The sequence below is a fragment of the Macaca nemestrina genome, chromosome 19 (assembly GCF_043159975.1).
Source record: "Macaca nemestrina isolate mMacNem1 chromosome 19, mMacNem.hap1, whole genome shotgun sequence".
NCBI classification, from domain to species: Eukaryota; Metazoa; Chordata; class Mammalia; order Primates; family Cercopithecidae; genus Macaca; species Macaca nemestrina.
The window spans coordinates 11,743,464-11,760,546 of NC_092143.1; the positions used below are offsets into that span (position 1 = coordinate 11,743,464).

The following is a 17,083-nucleotide window of genomic DNA, read 5'->3' on the forward strand; positions in this document are numbered from 1 at the left end:
TTCACTAACTCTCTATGCAGCCCTGGACAGGCTCCAACATTTCGGAGTTCCATTTAATTTATTGAAAAATGAAAACAACAATAATATAAAATCTAAGTTAAGCAGACCAAAGCTTTGAAAACTTCTCAGCTGAAAGGGAGGCTACAGCAAGAATTAGAAAAAGATTTTCCCCATTCTCTTTCTGGCAAATGCCTAAATTCTAAAAGATAAATATAATAAATACACACACATACATATTCAGCTGTCAACCTTGAAAAAGTAATATTAATGATATATTGGCAAAACTGGTATCCCGAGAGCAGTTGAAAGGGATTAATATTAATTTTGCTGCACATACATTATATGGCATTCTGTCTGCATTATTTTCTTGTGTTGTAAGAACATAAGGAGTATTCAGAAAATATTACTTAAATGTATGACAACTATGGACATCAAAGAAAAAAGGAATACACTCTACTGAGTTGACTTCTATTATTTTAGTTTCATGAAGTTGATTAGGCATACAGTTCTGATGTACAGAAAAGGTCATAAATAACCAAAGGGAAGAAAGAAGAAAAGGGGAAGAAAGAAAAGAAGATGAACGTATTTGGATATGAGTGGTAATTTTTTATGATTGCATTTTAAAACTTTTAGAAAAAAATGTCTTTTTTGGGGGGGGGGGGCAGGGATAGGGTGGGGGATGCAGTCTAGCTCTCTAGCCCAAGCTGGAGTGCAATATTGTAATCTCAGCTCACTGTAGCCTCCGCCTCCTGGGTTCGAGCGATCCTCCTGCCTCAGCCTAGCCTCCCAAGTAGCTGGGATTGCAGGCGCCCGCCACCACCCCAAGCTAATAAAATATCTTTTCAGTATATGAATGGATGGACAGAAAAAAGGAAAGTCAAAGAGGGAGAGAAATCAAAGAAAATGAAAAGAAAAAGAAAATAAATAAAGCTTTTGCCAAATCCTAACACCTTGTGATTTGCCTGCAACAAAGAATGAAAATCATCCAGATAAAAAGCAAACTTGCCTGACTTTTGTTTTTCCAATGGAACAGACAACTTTTACTGATATAAATTTTAAAAATGGAAATTGAGGGCTACTTATTTCTTCTCATTTCTTCTTGAGGGAAAAAATATCATGCCTCAAATTGGTAATGGGTAGGCCTGAAAGATTAGCTTATGATAAAAGTCTGAAAAAAGATTTGCAGTCCACAAAACAAAAACTCTTCTAGAAGCATCTGCTTATGTTATTGCAGTTTCTTGAGACAATGAACATCTTCCAATAATGAGAATATTGTTATGATGATGCATCAGTGTCAGCTTACAAGGCCATCAGCCCAGGTGGAGCTTTCTGCAGGTGTCAATTTGGTATGATTTTAAACTTTTAAAAATTTTATTTAAATCTCAGTATTTCTCCATCAGCCAGGGAGTATTTAAAAATGCAATATCAACTGATCCAACATATTTGATCCCTAGTAAGTGCCTTCTAAAGTATAAGCCTGTTAACTTGGGGTGTTGTTAAGCCTGTTTGAGCGGTGATCACATTAGTCTTGATTGACCTTTCAGCAAAGTAAAAGTTTCTAAAAGAATGGAGCTCATGTACTCCCATAAATATATGCACTACTATGTCCCCACAAAATTAAAAATTAATAAAAAGAAAAATAGAGTAAGGTATGTGAAGAAAGAGAGAGACAGCTACAGGCAAGTTAGTTTTAGGGTATGTGGTAGTAGAGAGAAGTCAGGGAGAGAAGGAGCAGTAAAGAGAATTAGGGCAGACTGGGCAACATAATGAGATCTCATCTCTACAGAAATAAAACCAAAATTAGCCAGGTTTGTTGGTGCATGTCTGTAGTCCTAACTACTTAGAAGGCTGAGGCAGGAGGACTGCTTGAGTCAGGGAGGTTAAGGTCACAGTGAGCCATGATCAAACCAGTGCACTGCAGCCTGGCGACAGAACAAGACCTTGTTTCAAAAGAAACAAAAAGAGAGAGACAGAGAGAATTGGAGTGTGACAACTAGCAACACGTTGGATTCTTTATTAATATTTTATTTACAACTTACTCAGCCTAAGAGTTTTTCATAAATGTTAAATGGTTTCTCATCTGCTTAGCAACACAAGTTATTCTTTGACAAGAAACTAAAAACTTACAGGTCTATTTTCCACTTATTTCTTTCTTCAAGCATTCCCTCTTGTCTATCTAATCTCAGTAGTGTTGCTTTATAACTGGATTCCAGTTCTTTGCCTAGCAATATTGAACTTTCATTTTGAGACTAGATATTTGATTTGTTTCTAACCAAATTTTGATTTCAACTTTTGTAAAAAATATTTCTTCAATTTGCCATCTTGGTGCAATGCACTACCCTCATATTCAAGTTAAAGAAATACTTCATATGAGTCTCATCCCCAGTCTACCAAGGATTTCCAGAAACTGCCCACCTTTCATAGGGTTTCCTCTAAGTTAGGAACTCATTCAATCTCCATTCTCATACGAACTTGTCTACATTTTAGTGTTAAGGCACAAGGTGTGTTACTTAAAGTCTTCGGCTTGTGTTTTTTTGTTGTTGTTGTTGTTGTTGTTGTTGATCAATGAAAATTTTTCCTGGACCCCAGGGGGCCTATATTCTTATCTATGATACATCTATGCTTTCAAGGAAATTTCCTATTAGATTTCCATCTGGAGGTCAGTTTATGAAATACTGCTAAGGTTATATTCTGACACCTCGATGATACTTGAATTCAAATAGTACATATGCTTTAAAGAAATATCATGTTTTGCACTAAGGTCAAGAGCAACTTGTAAGTTAACCTATCCCAATGTTTAAACAGGAGAACTAATCAGTGCGACATTTATTGGCTCTACGTGAGAATGTATAGATTAAATATCACTTGTAGAAGTAGCAAGTAAGCTTTCATGCTAAAGTTTTGCGTTATGTGTAGGATACATCATTTTCTAAATAAACACTTTTTTACAAGCTCTGCTATTTAGATATATATTTTTGCAGCCCTTCAAACACTCTTGGGGAAAAATGTTTTTCTTTTTAAATACACAGTCTCATTTATATGACATGTTTTAGGAAATTCTGTAAGACACAGTTATTAGACTTAATTTGTAAGTATGTAAGTATGGAACTGGAAATAAATATGAACAAAGTTTCAATAAATTCTCAGACCTCCTCTGTATTTAGTAGGACTATTGAAATTATGACAGGAGGAATAGACTCATTATCATTCTAAGGGAACCTCTTTCCCTTCCCTTTTTGTAACTTACAGCCACTCTTCATCACATGGCCCACCTATATTGCCTAGTGGCAATTTACTCACATTTTCACTGACACTTAACGTAGTAACACATACCTTCTTCAGATCTCTGATTTTATAACAAACTTCACTAATGATGTTTCTCCCTACTAAATTGCTCTTCTCACAACTCCATAAGTTTTTATTTCACCCATCTTCAAATCTAAAGTCAAGTAACACATATTCTAATCTTTTTTGATATCCCCTATGGGCAATAGTCACTAGTCTGAACATTAAAATACCTTCATCTTTGTTGTAGTGTTAGTATTTAATTGCTTACAAAATTTATTTTGTTCGCTAGAATGCAATTTCTTTCTGTGTAGAAGCCAGGTCTAATTCATCTTTTTACTGCCTCAGATGCTGAGTATTCATCAGTTCAATCATTACAGTAAAATGAAAATACATTGAATGAATAAAAACAGCTCTTAAAAAACTATAATTTCTGGGCTGTATGACAAAGAGAATATCAATGGATAGATATAGATAGAGTAAAAAAGATGGAGTGTAGTTTCTTAGATGTAAGAATGTACACCAACAAATCAGTTATAGATGGAAGAATTCACAATGACTAGCTGTGGTGTGTTTAATTTTAGTTCAAGATATTTGTAGACACTCGACAGCCTAGGCTAATTTAAACAGGTTCGTGTTTTAAAGCATAATTCAGTTGCAGTAACCTGAGCAATAGAGAAAAAAGTGTGCTGTGATAACTGAGGTGATGTGGTGACACTTATTTATGCATCTCTCCTGGTTGCTGGCAGAATCTAGCTCCGAGTTTCCTAGCAACAGTAATGCACACATGTGAATATGCCCATGTAAATAGCAAATGCAATGAATAAAGTTTCCATTCACTCATTGAACTGCCAGTTTGAATTTCCAGACCTGATTGGTACTAAACCAGTAGGTTTCAAGATTGCTTCAATGAAGCCTAGGTTGGGTGGATGACACTATATGAAGTTTCAAAGAGGAGTTCCTGAATTGCACTAAGCTACTGTGCCATGTGCCCAAGTATGGCAATATAATGTTATTTCATTCTACGTATTTTGCACATTTGAGTGGAGAGAATTTAGGAGGTTTATGGAAGCTATTTATTTGTCCAAAATACCTCAGATGAGAAAGGAATATATCAACACATAAAAAGTTTTTCTTTCTTTTCATTTTGAAAGAAGCCACTGAAATTTTGTCTTAAAATTGCCTTTTGCTTCAGAGGCTTTCATCATGTGTTCCGCAACATTCGTTCTATATGAGTTATGTGTGATTACACTTCTGAAGACCACTGGGTTATATCAGCACATGGACGCACAGTGATTAGTAACTAAGAGTGCCAACTGTGGTTTTCATGTTTCTACCAATGGGGTATTGATTAAACTTTATTTATGAAGAAGTGTATCTTTATGGTAGAATGTACATTTACGTTCGCACATTAAGATGAAAAGGAGCCAAATAAAGTCATATCCCACCTCCTATCCAGAAAATCATTTTGAATAATGAATTACATTACAATGTTGTTGTGAGAAATGGCTGTTAGGATGTAGTCTAGGGAAGTGTATGAAAACCACATTGGCACTAATGAAACTTGGTACACAATTTAAAATTTTAGTGACAAGGTAATTTAGCCCCTTCTTACCTCAGTTCTTATACTCGTAAAATGTGTTTGACATAACTAGCTGTCATGTGTGAAGTAAACAGTATAAAAACTATCTTTTTTTTTTTTTTTTTGAGAAAGGGTCTTACTTTGTTGCCCAGGCTGGAGTGCAGTGGTGCATTCTTGGCTCACTGCAACCTCTGCTTCCTGGGTTCAAGCCATTTTCCTACCTCAGCCTCCTGAGTAGCTTGGATTACAGGTGCCTGCCACCACACCTAGCTAATGTTTTGTATTTTTAGTAGAGACGGGGTTTCACCATGTTGGCCAGGCAGGTCTTAAACTCCTGACCTCAAGTGATCCACCCACCTCGGCCTTCCAAAGTGCTGGGATTACGGATGTGAGCCACCACACCCAGAAACAATCTTTTATAGAGCAAGCATTCAACCAATGCTAGATTGCTGATTCTTACTCTTTCCTCTCACTCTTATTGAGTGAATTATGCAAGATTTTGCAAACTTTTAAATAATGGAAAGGTCTAATGGAGGTAGCATCATCTATACTTGAATAACTGTCATTTTAGTGTATTCAAGTGCTATTAAAGAATAAAAGGCCCACTCTTGTGAAATTAAGCAAATGTATTTAGATGTATTTACTAATTTGGAGCTCCACCAAGTTAACGTAGTAAAATTTCACTGTCAATAATGTATATATATAATGTGTATATATACAATAATGTATATATGTGTGTGGTAACCATCCATGTGACATAGTAGATGTCACAATAAACTTTTTCCAATATAAGGCATGGGTGTTTTCCAAATGTAATCATAGAAAATGTAGTGTGATATCACTATTTTTAAAGATTTGTCACTAGAGTCAATAGATGTAATACACGTTCACCTTTATGTTTTCTTAGAGATTTCATTAAGTCTTTCCATTAATTCATTCAACAGACATATTTTTAAGTAATCATTTTCTTTGTGGCAGTTTCTGGTATCTGCTCCAGAACAAAGAGAGATAAACGTAGAGTGGTGTTTGGAGCTCTAGGCTGATATTGCCTTGTCTAGAACCCAGCTCATCATTTTCTTTGCGAAGTTAGATAAGCAGTGTCCTCTTCCAAACCTCAGATGCATCCCCTGCTTGTACTGAGAAAACGCACAATGGTGAGAGCTATTTTTTTTTTTTAGTTTTAATTTTATTTTATTTTTAATTGACAAATAATTTTGTATACTTATGGGGTATAATGTAATGCTTTAATACATGTGTATATTGTGGAACAATCAAATCAGGCTAATTAGCATACCTAGCACTCCAAATGCTTATCATCTATTTGTAGCAAGAACATTTAAAGGCTCTGTTTTAGCATTGTTGAAAAATATATTAGTGAGAGCTAGTGTAACAGGAAAAAAAAATACTATTAAACGTAGTGCTGTACTTGTAATCCTAGAGAACAAATGGAAAGTGCTCTGGGATCAGGGTGGGATTCACACCTATAAAGTGTGTTGCTTAATTTTTCCTCAGTTTTTGGGGTTCATTTTCTAAGAAGAGAATAAGGAAAAATAGTGTAGGCAACTGTAAATTGTAAAAATGCAAATGTATAAGGAAAATCAAACTGTGCAACATATTTAAATTTAAATATAAATATACTTAATGTCAAAAATTGAATGTAATGCTTCTAGACTGTTATTTTTTGCATGTGAAATAAAAGTAGTTGAACTTTATTGAGAAATTGTAGATGTTAGTGGCGAATCACTTAATAAATAGCTGGTGCTGAGTTTTAAACATGCTCCAATATATTATGTTTTCAGTTTATTAAAAAAATAAATAAATCAAAGAAATAACTTTTAAAAATAAATTTCCAGGTCTCAAGGTTAACTTACTAAATTAGATTTTCAAAATGAGAGTCCTGGGATTAATATTTTTATAAATATTTATTTGGTTTCTGTAAGTTTGTAAAAGGAAATCTAACAAAACAAAATGCAGCTTTCAAAATTACTATAATTAATGATCAAGAGTAGCTTCGTGTGGGTGAGGCAGAAGGGATTCTGCCGTTCTAATTCCATCTATGTGGTGTTCCAGTGGCTCATGTAGACAGCAATACTTTAACTGAAAATGCCCAAGTCTGATCCATCTGCAGGAAGGAAAAATTTGGGTAATTTCACATCATTTGCTACTTCATCAAGTTATGACTGAAGCTCTCCTCTCTCCTGGAGCAACACAAAATTTCCCATGTCTGGAACTGTAACACCATCGTTCTCATCAAATTCAGTTCACTACTGAACTGAAACAACAAACCTCTTCAGATTCTAAATTGCCACATTATTTCTTTAAAAATAAATAAAATCCTTTCCAGAAACAAAAAGGACTTTGCAAAATTGTGTTCATCCACTAGAGCAAATGGCCTTGCCTTTAGAGGAAATAATTTTTTCCCTTATTAGAATAAAATTGCTTTTCCCCTCTGCAGTTACTAACATGAAGCTTGGTGCAGGCACAAAAAAGAAATCAAAGTCTAGAGAAGTGTACTAAAGTCATCATACTCTGTGACTGTGCTCACTGTAAACAAAACAAAAAAAAATGAAGTAATTTCTACTTAGATACACTTAAAGCAACGTGACATGAAAAAGTATGGACAACATTCATAGCCAAGTAAAACAAATTCCATCTTACTCAAATTCTACATTTTACACCGTATTAAGGAGGCAATATTAAAAAGAAACCTTTCATTTATTTCATCCATATAACCCAGTGTGCATTCTAATCTTTAAAAAAAATGACTATTAACAGTTTATTGCAGAGAACAAGAAAATTACAAAGCAGAAACCAGATAATTAAAAGGAGAAAACCATTTACCATTAAATGGCAATTACATTTGGTTATTAGTGTTTCTATTTTCAAAAAAGAATTATCTTCATTATACATCTTCTTCAACCAGTTTTTAAAATCTAAAACTCTATCTATAATATTTTCCAAAAGGATATACATATTATTAGAGACCATTAGTTTTAGTAACTACCTAGTATCCTTTTTATTGTGGTAAGAACACTTAACATCAGATCTATCATCTTAATAAATATTTCAGTATCTATTCAGTAACGCTAACTATATCATCATAGCTATTGTTATATAGTTGTTATAATACTATAACTATATATAGTTATTATATATATATAACTATTAAGCATGATATTTTACAGCAGATGTCTAGAATTTAATTATCTTGCATAACTGAAACTTTATTCACTTGAGTAGGGAGGCTCCATTTCCACCATCCCTCAGCCCCTGGCAACCATCATTCTACTCTCTGCTTCCCTATGTTCATTTTATATGTCTTATAGAAGTGAAATTATGCAGCATCTGTCCTGTACGACTGACTTATTTCACTTAGCGTAATATCCTCCAGGTGTAACCATGTTGTTCTTTCTTGCGGTAGAATAATATTCCATTATACTATTTTATATAGTTGCTGTACCAGTATACATTCCCACCAACATTGTACAAAGGTCTCCTCTTTTTCCACATTCCTACCAACACTTGCTATCCTTTCTTTTTCTGATACTAACCATCCAACAAATGTGAGTTGATAAATAATTGTGATTTGGATTTTTAATTTTCTGATGATTAGTGATATTGAACATCTATTAATACACCTATTGGCCATTTCTATGTCTTCTTTGGAGAAATTTCTATTCAAGTCCTTGGGCCATTTTTCAATTTGGTTACTTGTGGGTTTTGTTTAGTTTTCACTATTGAGCTAAAAGTTTTATTTATCTACTTTGGATATAAATGTTTTATCAGATATATTGTTTGTAACAGGACCACACTGTTTTAATTACTATAGCTTTGTAATATATTTTTAAATCAGGAAGTGTGATTTTCCAGATATGTTAGTATTGTTTTAATAATTCAATGCTTTTTTTTTAACTCCATATAAATTTTAGAATTGCTTTTCTATCTCCTTAAATCATTTTAGGCAATATGGATATTTTAAAATTATATTAGCCTTCTAATCTGCTCCTGCATTTGTTAGTATTTTATTGAAAAAGATTGCATCTATGATTATCAGAAATATTTGACTGTAGTTTTCTTCTAATGTAAAGTATTTGGCTGGCTTTGGCTTCAGAGTAATGCTTGACACAGAATAAATTTGGAAGTATTCCATTATCACCTTTTTTTTTTTCCAAAGATGTAAATGGATTGAAGTTAATTATATAAATGCTTGCTACAATTAACAAGTGAATTCATCAGGTCATTGACATTTTTATTTGTTAGGAGGAATTTGATATTTGATTACTGATTCAATCTCCTTACTAATTGTAGGTTTGTTCAGATTTTCTATTCTTGATTCAGTTTTTGTAAATACAAGAGAAACATACATCATGAAATTTATTAATTTCTTCTATATTATCCAACTTATTGGCATGTAATTTTATAGTGATCTTTTACAATCATTTTAATTTCTGTGATGACATTTGTAATGTTTCCTCATTAATTTCTAATTTTATTTGTCTTCTCTATCTTTTCTTACAGTTTACCCAATAGTTTGCTATTTCTGTTTATCATTTACAAAAAGCAATTCATATTTCTTAATTTTTTCTCTTTTCTATTTTATTTATTTCTGCTCTAATCTTTTTTTTTTTTTTTTTTTTTTTGGAGACAGAGTCTCGCTCTGTTGCCCAGGCTGGAGTGCAGTGGCGCGATCTCGGCTCACTGCAAGCTCTGCCTCCCGGGTTCACGCCATTCTCCTGCCTCAGCCTCCCAAGTAGCTGGGACTACAGGCACCCGCCACCTCGCCCAGCTAGTTTTTTGTATTTTTTAGTAGAGACAGGGTTTCACCGTGTTAACCAGGATGGTCTCGATCTCCTGACCTCGTGATCCGCCCGTCTCGGCCTCCCAAAGTGCTGGGATTACAGGCTTGAGCCACCGCGCCCGGCCTATTTCTGCTCTAATCTTTATTTTCTTCTCCTAACATTAAGCTTACTTTGTTTGTTTTTCTAGTTCCTTGAAGCATTAAGTTAGGTTGTTTGAGATATATCTTCCTTTTTAATGTAGGCATTTATTGCTATTTACTTTCCTTGTAGTGATGCTTCTGCTATGTTTGTATATGTTGTGTTCCCACTTTCATTTGTCTCAAGATTTTTGCTCATTTCTCTTTGATTTCTAATGACCTGTCTTTCAGTTTGCTTATCCTGCTTTCTGATTGATCTAGTCTGCTGTTGAAACTCTGTAATGATTCAGTCTTACAATTCATGTTTAGTACTTTTAAAAATATTTTTTAAAATATCTTTATTTCTATTCTTGCATTGTGCTGTTTATGCATTGTTCTCCTGACATTGTGAAGTGACTTTATGACTATTATTTTGAATTCTATGTCAGTTAAATCACATATCTCCATACTAGGATCAATATCTAGAGATCTGTCTTGTTCTTGTTGTTTTTGTAGTTGAAACATAGTACCCTGTTACTTCAATTTCCTTGATGTTTTATATTAGTGTCTGGATATTAAACAAATTAGCCAACACTCCTCGTCTTCACAGATTAGCCTAGTACAGGATAAAACCATCAGCTTGACCACAGATTCTGGGTGTCTCCCAAGACTTCATGCTATTCTATACACTTTCTTTGTTCTCAGTGCCCCCCCACCCCACCCGCCCCTGCCCAGCATCTATAGTTTTTCCCAATCCCATCAGCTCCTCGAGACAGGATGAGACAGAAGACAGGGCCTCAAGCAGCCACCAGAGAAACTATAATATTGGACATATGGTCCAATCATTTCCTTCTATCTCTGGGGAGGAACTGAAAGCTGGAGGTTTCCTCCTGATTATATGTAGTTCTTTTGGGGTAGGGCTTTTGGTGAGAAGGCATCACAACAATTTCTACTGGCTTCAATGTGACTGGATTCTCACTTGAGTTACAGGACTCTCCCAACTTGTTGCTGGGTTTTTCACAAAGGAAATGATTCCGTGTGTTGTTATTGAATTGTTGAGTCTATGGAGATAAGGAGGGTCCAGGATTTCCTCTTTTCCATCTTACTTAAGCAACTCCCTATATAGTATCCTATAATGTGGATTTATTATAACTAGTTATCCTTTGTTGGACATCTTAGCTTTTCCATTTTTTAAATAAATGATATGGCATATTTCTTTGTCTCTGTGTGTGTGTGTGTGTGTGTGTGTGTGTGTGAGAGAGAGAGAGAGAGAGAGTGAGTGTGTAATTTTTTACCTTAAAAAGAAAATTATTTGACTAAGGGATATAAACATTTTATGAGCTCATGTTAAATGACCTCAAACTGTATTTGAGAAAGTTTGTGGCAATTTATTTTTCTAGAAGCAATACATGAAAATGCATATTTCATCACAATTGGTCTATTTCAAATATCCTAATAGAATGAGAAAGTTATGAAGATGTAGGCAAGTGCTATGTATCACATAGTCTCAAGCAGGGATTTATAACACCATAAAACCACATGCACGTTTCATTTACATGAGTATTTTTCAGATGGAGGAAATAGAAAGGCCAAAGCTTGTGGTCCACAGATTTTGTCTTGCTCTAAATTACAGATTGCTTTCCTTACCTCTCCTCTGACCATCATTTTTACCTGTCATTAAAAGTTAGGCGACTACCACTGACCAATGGTGACCGTAGGATCACTGGAGTTCAGGTATTATCTGTGACAAATATTTAAAGGTAATGTAAAAAGTACTGATTTAATTTCCACATTGTTTTAGTTGCTACATTAATATAAACTTCTTGTGGAAAAAACGTTAAAGAAAAATAAGTATGTTATCTTTTCACAGATTTTGATAAAAGTGAATACAGTCATTTTCAAAAATGCTGTAGAATTTGCACTAGAAAGAATATTGCAGTAGTTTGTTTCACATTTTTGCTAACATCATAAGAGGCTATGCATAATTTATAAGAAACTAATTTAGTCTTGAACATAAATTTTCTGGTGGTGGGGAAAAGCTCTTTATTATGCATGTTTTATGACTTAACTTTTTCTCCTGTCCCTATTAAAATGTACTAGTATTACCCTTTCATAGTTTAACTTCTGACTGTATAGATTGTAGACCAGGAGGGACAACTGGGAACATCTCTAGATACATGCTTGTTATAGTTTGGAACACCATTTTATTTATAATCCAATAAGAAATTGGAGTAACATTTTAAATTTCTCTCTTAGGTGCTTCACTTTCCAATCTAATAAAATTCCGTTCACTTAATGGACAATATTTTGGAGATGAAGTCTGCAACAAATATTTTTTTTCTTTTAGATTAAAAAATATACTTCCAATAGCAAAATAAAATACTCTGAGCCACATATAAAATTCTATCGTTTTTGCTTCACTGCAAGATACATCCTTAGCCATGAGACCTCTGCAACCCCACTAGATAGCAATGCCACTTTGCATGCTTCTATTTCTATCACCATAAATTTCTGTTGATCAAGGTACAAAGCATATCCCAGTCTTGGGTCCTGGCTTAATTGTATGACATCATAGGATAGGCCCAACATGAAAGAGAAATTTCTGTATCTCAAGGAATATATCCAGTCTACCAGGTTCTGCAGACCCTAGCCCTGTACTTTACTGAACCTCCCTAGATCCGTTACTCATAATTTAAATACATGTCTTAAAGCAAATCTTCCTTGCAGAAAAAAACACATTAGCATAATTTATTTCTCTTGTGATAAGAGACTGTTTATTTTGTGTATGGAGGAAGAGTAGTTTGGAGCATGGAGCATTCCCAGACATTAGGTGGAATTTATATAATCAAAAACAAAAACCTTCAAAGTTGGGGGATAGAAGCAAGAAGTAATCTGTGGCATCATGGATAGTCCCTGAGTTAGAAGACATGAGTGTATATATTCACTGTGGCTCTCAGCAGCTTTTTGATCTTGAATGAAACACCACAGTCTCCACATCCCCATGTGGAAAGGTGAAAATACCTAACTTGGGATTTTGTTGTGATTACTGTATCAACCAATATGTGTAAAAATCTTGTGTAAATTACAGAGAAACATACATGTATAAAATATTATTTTGCCAAGTAGGGTGAAGGAAATGCATAACCTAATCAATAGAAATCTGATATGTTTTGCCTTTCTCATAATATTGCCTAGTTATTACATTGTTTTTCAGCATAAAAATTGTATTTAATATATATTTCTTATCCTCTTGGTATCAACATATTGAGAGGTTAAAGTCTCTACAAGTAGCAAGACAAGCATAAGTTTTCTATAAAAATAACAGTTCTAATTTAGTTATGATCCATGATTTATTTTTCATCAGTTACACTTAATAATTGCTCAGCAAAGAAAAAGGATCAGCATCTTTCAGCACTGTATCTTTGGGCATCTTTGCAAAGCCTTGGCCTAGAAAGCTGGCAGAGTACACTGGAAATAACGTAGGCATTTCAGTATGAGGCAACATCTACACATTATAGGTGCTTAATAAATAGATGCTTGCTGTCTGATTTGCAATTTAAGATATTCAGGTGTAAAATTGAGTGTATAAGTCCTTATTCTAAACAAATGCATAATTTATAATCATGCCTAATTTAAAAAAATTCATCTTGATTTAGATTGAGGGTTTGATGCCACTATGCCCATTTTGCTTTGATACTGTTTATTTTTCCACGTTGCTAATTGAACCTGTCACAGATTAGAACTACACAAACTATGCTGAAAGTGTGTCTCAGGAGAGATCTAGAGGATAGGGAACAGCTGTGGGTGTAATTTGTATTTACAGTCAGTTTTTAGAAGATTCCCCACGCTGGGTTCTTTTCAGTCGCCTGTGGGAAGCAGAGGACATGCACAAGTGGAGCTGATTGTGCAGAACCTGCTGCGGACACATGGGGCATGTTTGTGAAAATCAGGTTGGGCACCTAGTCCCTGAAGTGAAGAAGTGTGTCAGGTCAACTGAAACTGTCTGCTGATTTGTTCTTGCCAAGCAGCTCTAAGGACGTGCAATAGGAATTTGTTAACACCTGACTCTTTCACTTCAATTGACACGTGATACTTTTGACAGGAAACATGACAGACAATTAGCATATCTCATCTATAATATAAAACAAGTGAAAAACAGGACTCCACTTTTAGTTAGTCTCATTCCCGATGCAGGATGTGGGCTGTGTAAAAAATCATGTTATCCATTAAAGCAGAAGAGCAGACTATCAAAGTTACCAAAAAGAGACAGAGAAAATGTTCCTAAATTATTCAAGAACAGAAACAGAGCTCTAAGCAGGGGAGTATCTGAAGTATAAACACAAACCTCATTCAAACTTTGAGTCTTTATATGAGTTCATGTCCCTTTTAAGTAATTATTTTTTTCATTTATTTTTTACTTTTTTTATTTTACAGCTTTATTCTTTCTTAATTTCTATTGCTTTTTGGATGTAAGTGGTTTTTTGGGGGATCCAATGGCTTTTGGGGTACAAGTGGTTTTTTTGGTTACACAATTATTTGGTGGTGAATTCTGATATTTTAGTACACTCATCACCTGAGTGGTGTACATTGTATCAAAAATGTAGTTTTCCATCCCTGGCCCCCTCCCACCCACCCACTCGGAGTTTCTACAGTCCGTTGTATAACTCTGTATGCCTTTGTGGACTCATATTTTATTTCCCACATAAAAATGAGAACATATGTTTTTTGGTTTTCCACTCTTGTGTTACCTCACTTAGAATAATGACCTCCAGCTCCATCTAAGTTGCTGCAAAGGACATTATCTTATTGTTTTAATGGCTGAGTAGTATTCCATGGCGAATATATACCACATTTTTTTTTGTCCACTCATTAGTTGATGGAAAAATATGTGAATTCCACATCTTTACAACTGTGAATTGTGCTGCCATAAACATACATGTGCAAATTTCTTTTTCATATAATGACTTCTTTTCCTTTGGGTAGATATTCAGTAGTGGATTACTGGATTGAATGGTAGACCTATGTTTAGCTATTTAAGAACTAACATATGGAGATCCATATGATTTCCATAGAAGTTGTATTAATTTACATACCCACCAGCAGTAAATAACTGTTCCCTTTTCCCCACATCCATGTTAACATCTATTGTTTTTTGACTTTCAAAATTTGATTCAGGATTGTATGTTTGCATGCGTGTGTGTGTTTAAACTTAAATAACAGACTTAATTAGGGTCTTATATATGATTAATAAAAATGTAGCCACATGAATTTTTGTCTTTGAAAAAAATTAATTATATGCAATAGTTTTTTAGATACAGAGGTTATTTCTTTTTTATATACTTTATGTACTAGGGTATATGTGAACAATATGCAGGTTTGTTACATATATATACATGTGCCATGTTGGTGTGCTGCACCCATTAACTCGTCATTTACATTGGGTATATCTCCTAATGCTATCCCTCCCCACTTCCCCCACCCCACAACAGGCCCCAGTGTGTGAGGTTCCCCTTCTTGTGTCCAAGTATTCTCATTGTTTAATTCCCATCTATGAGTGAGAACATGCAGTGTTTGGTTTTCTGTCCTTGTGATAGTTTGCTGAGAATAATGGTTTCCAGCTGCATCCATGTCCCTACAAAGGACATTAACTCATCCTTTTTATGGCTGCATAGTATTCCGTGGTATATATGTGCCACATTTTCTTCATCCAGTCTGTCATTGATGGACATTTGGGTTGGTTCCAAGTCTTTATTATTGTGAATAGTGCCACAATAAACATACGTGTGCATGTGTCTTTATAGAACCATGATTTATAATCCTTTGGATATATACCCAGTAATGGAACGGCTGGGTCAAATGGCATTTCTAGTTCTAGATCCTTGAGGAATCGCCACACTGTCTTCCACAATGTCTGAACTAGTTTACAGTCCCACCAACAGTATAAAAGTGTTCCTATTTCTCCACATCCTCTCCAGCACCTGTTGTTTCCTGACTTTTTAATGATCGCCATTCTAACTGGTGTGAGATGGTATCTCATTGTGGTTTTGATTTGCATTTCTCTGATGGCTAGTGATGATGAGCATTTTTTCATGTGTCTGTTGGCTGCAGAACAGAGCCCTCAGAAATAATACCACACATCTACAACCATCTGATCTTTGACAAACCTGACAAAAACAAGAAATGGAGAAAGGATTCCCTATTTAGTAAATGGTGCTGGGAAAACTGGCTAGCTGTAAGTAGAAAGCTGAAACTGAATCCCTTCTTTACACCTTATACAAAAATTAATTCAAGATGGATTAGAGACTTAAATGTTAGACCTAAAATCATAAAAACCCTAGAAGAAACCCCAGGTAATACCATTCAGGACATAGGCATGGGCAAGGACTTCTTGTCTAAAATACCAAAAGCAATGGCAGCAAAAGTCAAAATTGACAAATGGAATCTAATTAAACTAAAGAGCTTCTGCACAGCGAAAGAAACTACCATCAGAGTGAACAGGCAACCTACAGAATGGGAGAAAACTTTTGCAATCTACACATCTGACAAAGGGCTAATATCCAGAACCTACAAAGAACTCAAACAAATTTACAAGAAAAAAAAAAAACCCATCAAAAAGTGGGCAAAGGATATGAACAGGCACTTCTCAAAAGAAGACAGAAGGTTATTTCTAAGTATGTTCATCATGACTTCCTGGCCTCTCATCAAAGCTGTTTCACCATTAGTGTATTCTAGCTTGTATGGACAGGAGTACATTTGATAAAAGATCACAAGGTACATACTTCTCTTCATCAATTTCTAAAAAGAGTTTTCCAAATATTGCTAGTAGCATGTATTTTTTTATTCTCTCCTAAGTACAAATTATAGAGTTGAAAGCTAAATTTTAGATCACACCTGTTGGATGTGTGAGCTTTGTTCTTTTGAGTAGGTCTTCATTTCATCACTGGTTATCAAATACGTATTTAGTACTTACCCTCTGTATTTGTTATCCAGTGCTTCATTACACATTGCCACAAATTTAGTGACTGAAAACAACAAACATTTATTTTTTTACAGGTTCTGTGGGTCAGGAGCACAAGCATGGCTTAGCTACATCCTCTGCTACAGGGTCTCTCAGAAACCTGCAATCAAGCTACTGTCCAGTTCTAGGTCTCTACTTCCACATTCACCAGGTTGACTATGTCTATTTCCTTCCAGACTGCTGGCCAACCTCCCTCAATCACTTGATATATGGGTGTTTCAATAGGGCAGTTCCCACTGTGGCAACTCCCTTCCTTGAATCTTGTAGGGGAGAGAGTCTACTG

At 34.8% G+C, this 17,083-nt stretch overlaps 1 long non-coding RNA gene across 1 annotated transcript in view; it reads left to right on the top strand.

Moving 5' to 3' along the window:
• LOC139360031 (uncharacterized) overlaps positions 1-16,879 on the top strand; it is a 28,154-nt gene extending 11,275 nt beyond the window's left edge. Inside the window, exon 3 of the long non-coding RNA XR_011616929.1 lies at positions 16,836-16,879. This is a non-coding gene — a long non-coding RNA (uncharacterized lncRNA). The remainder of the gene's footprint in view (positions 1-16,835) is intronic.
• Positions 16,880-17,083: the final 204 nt, after the last annotated feature.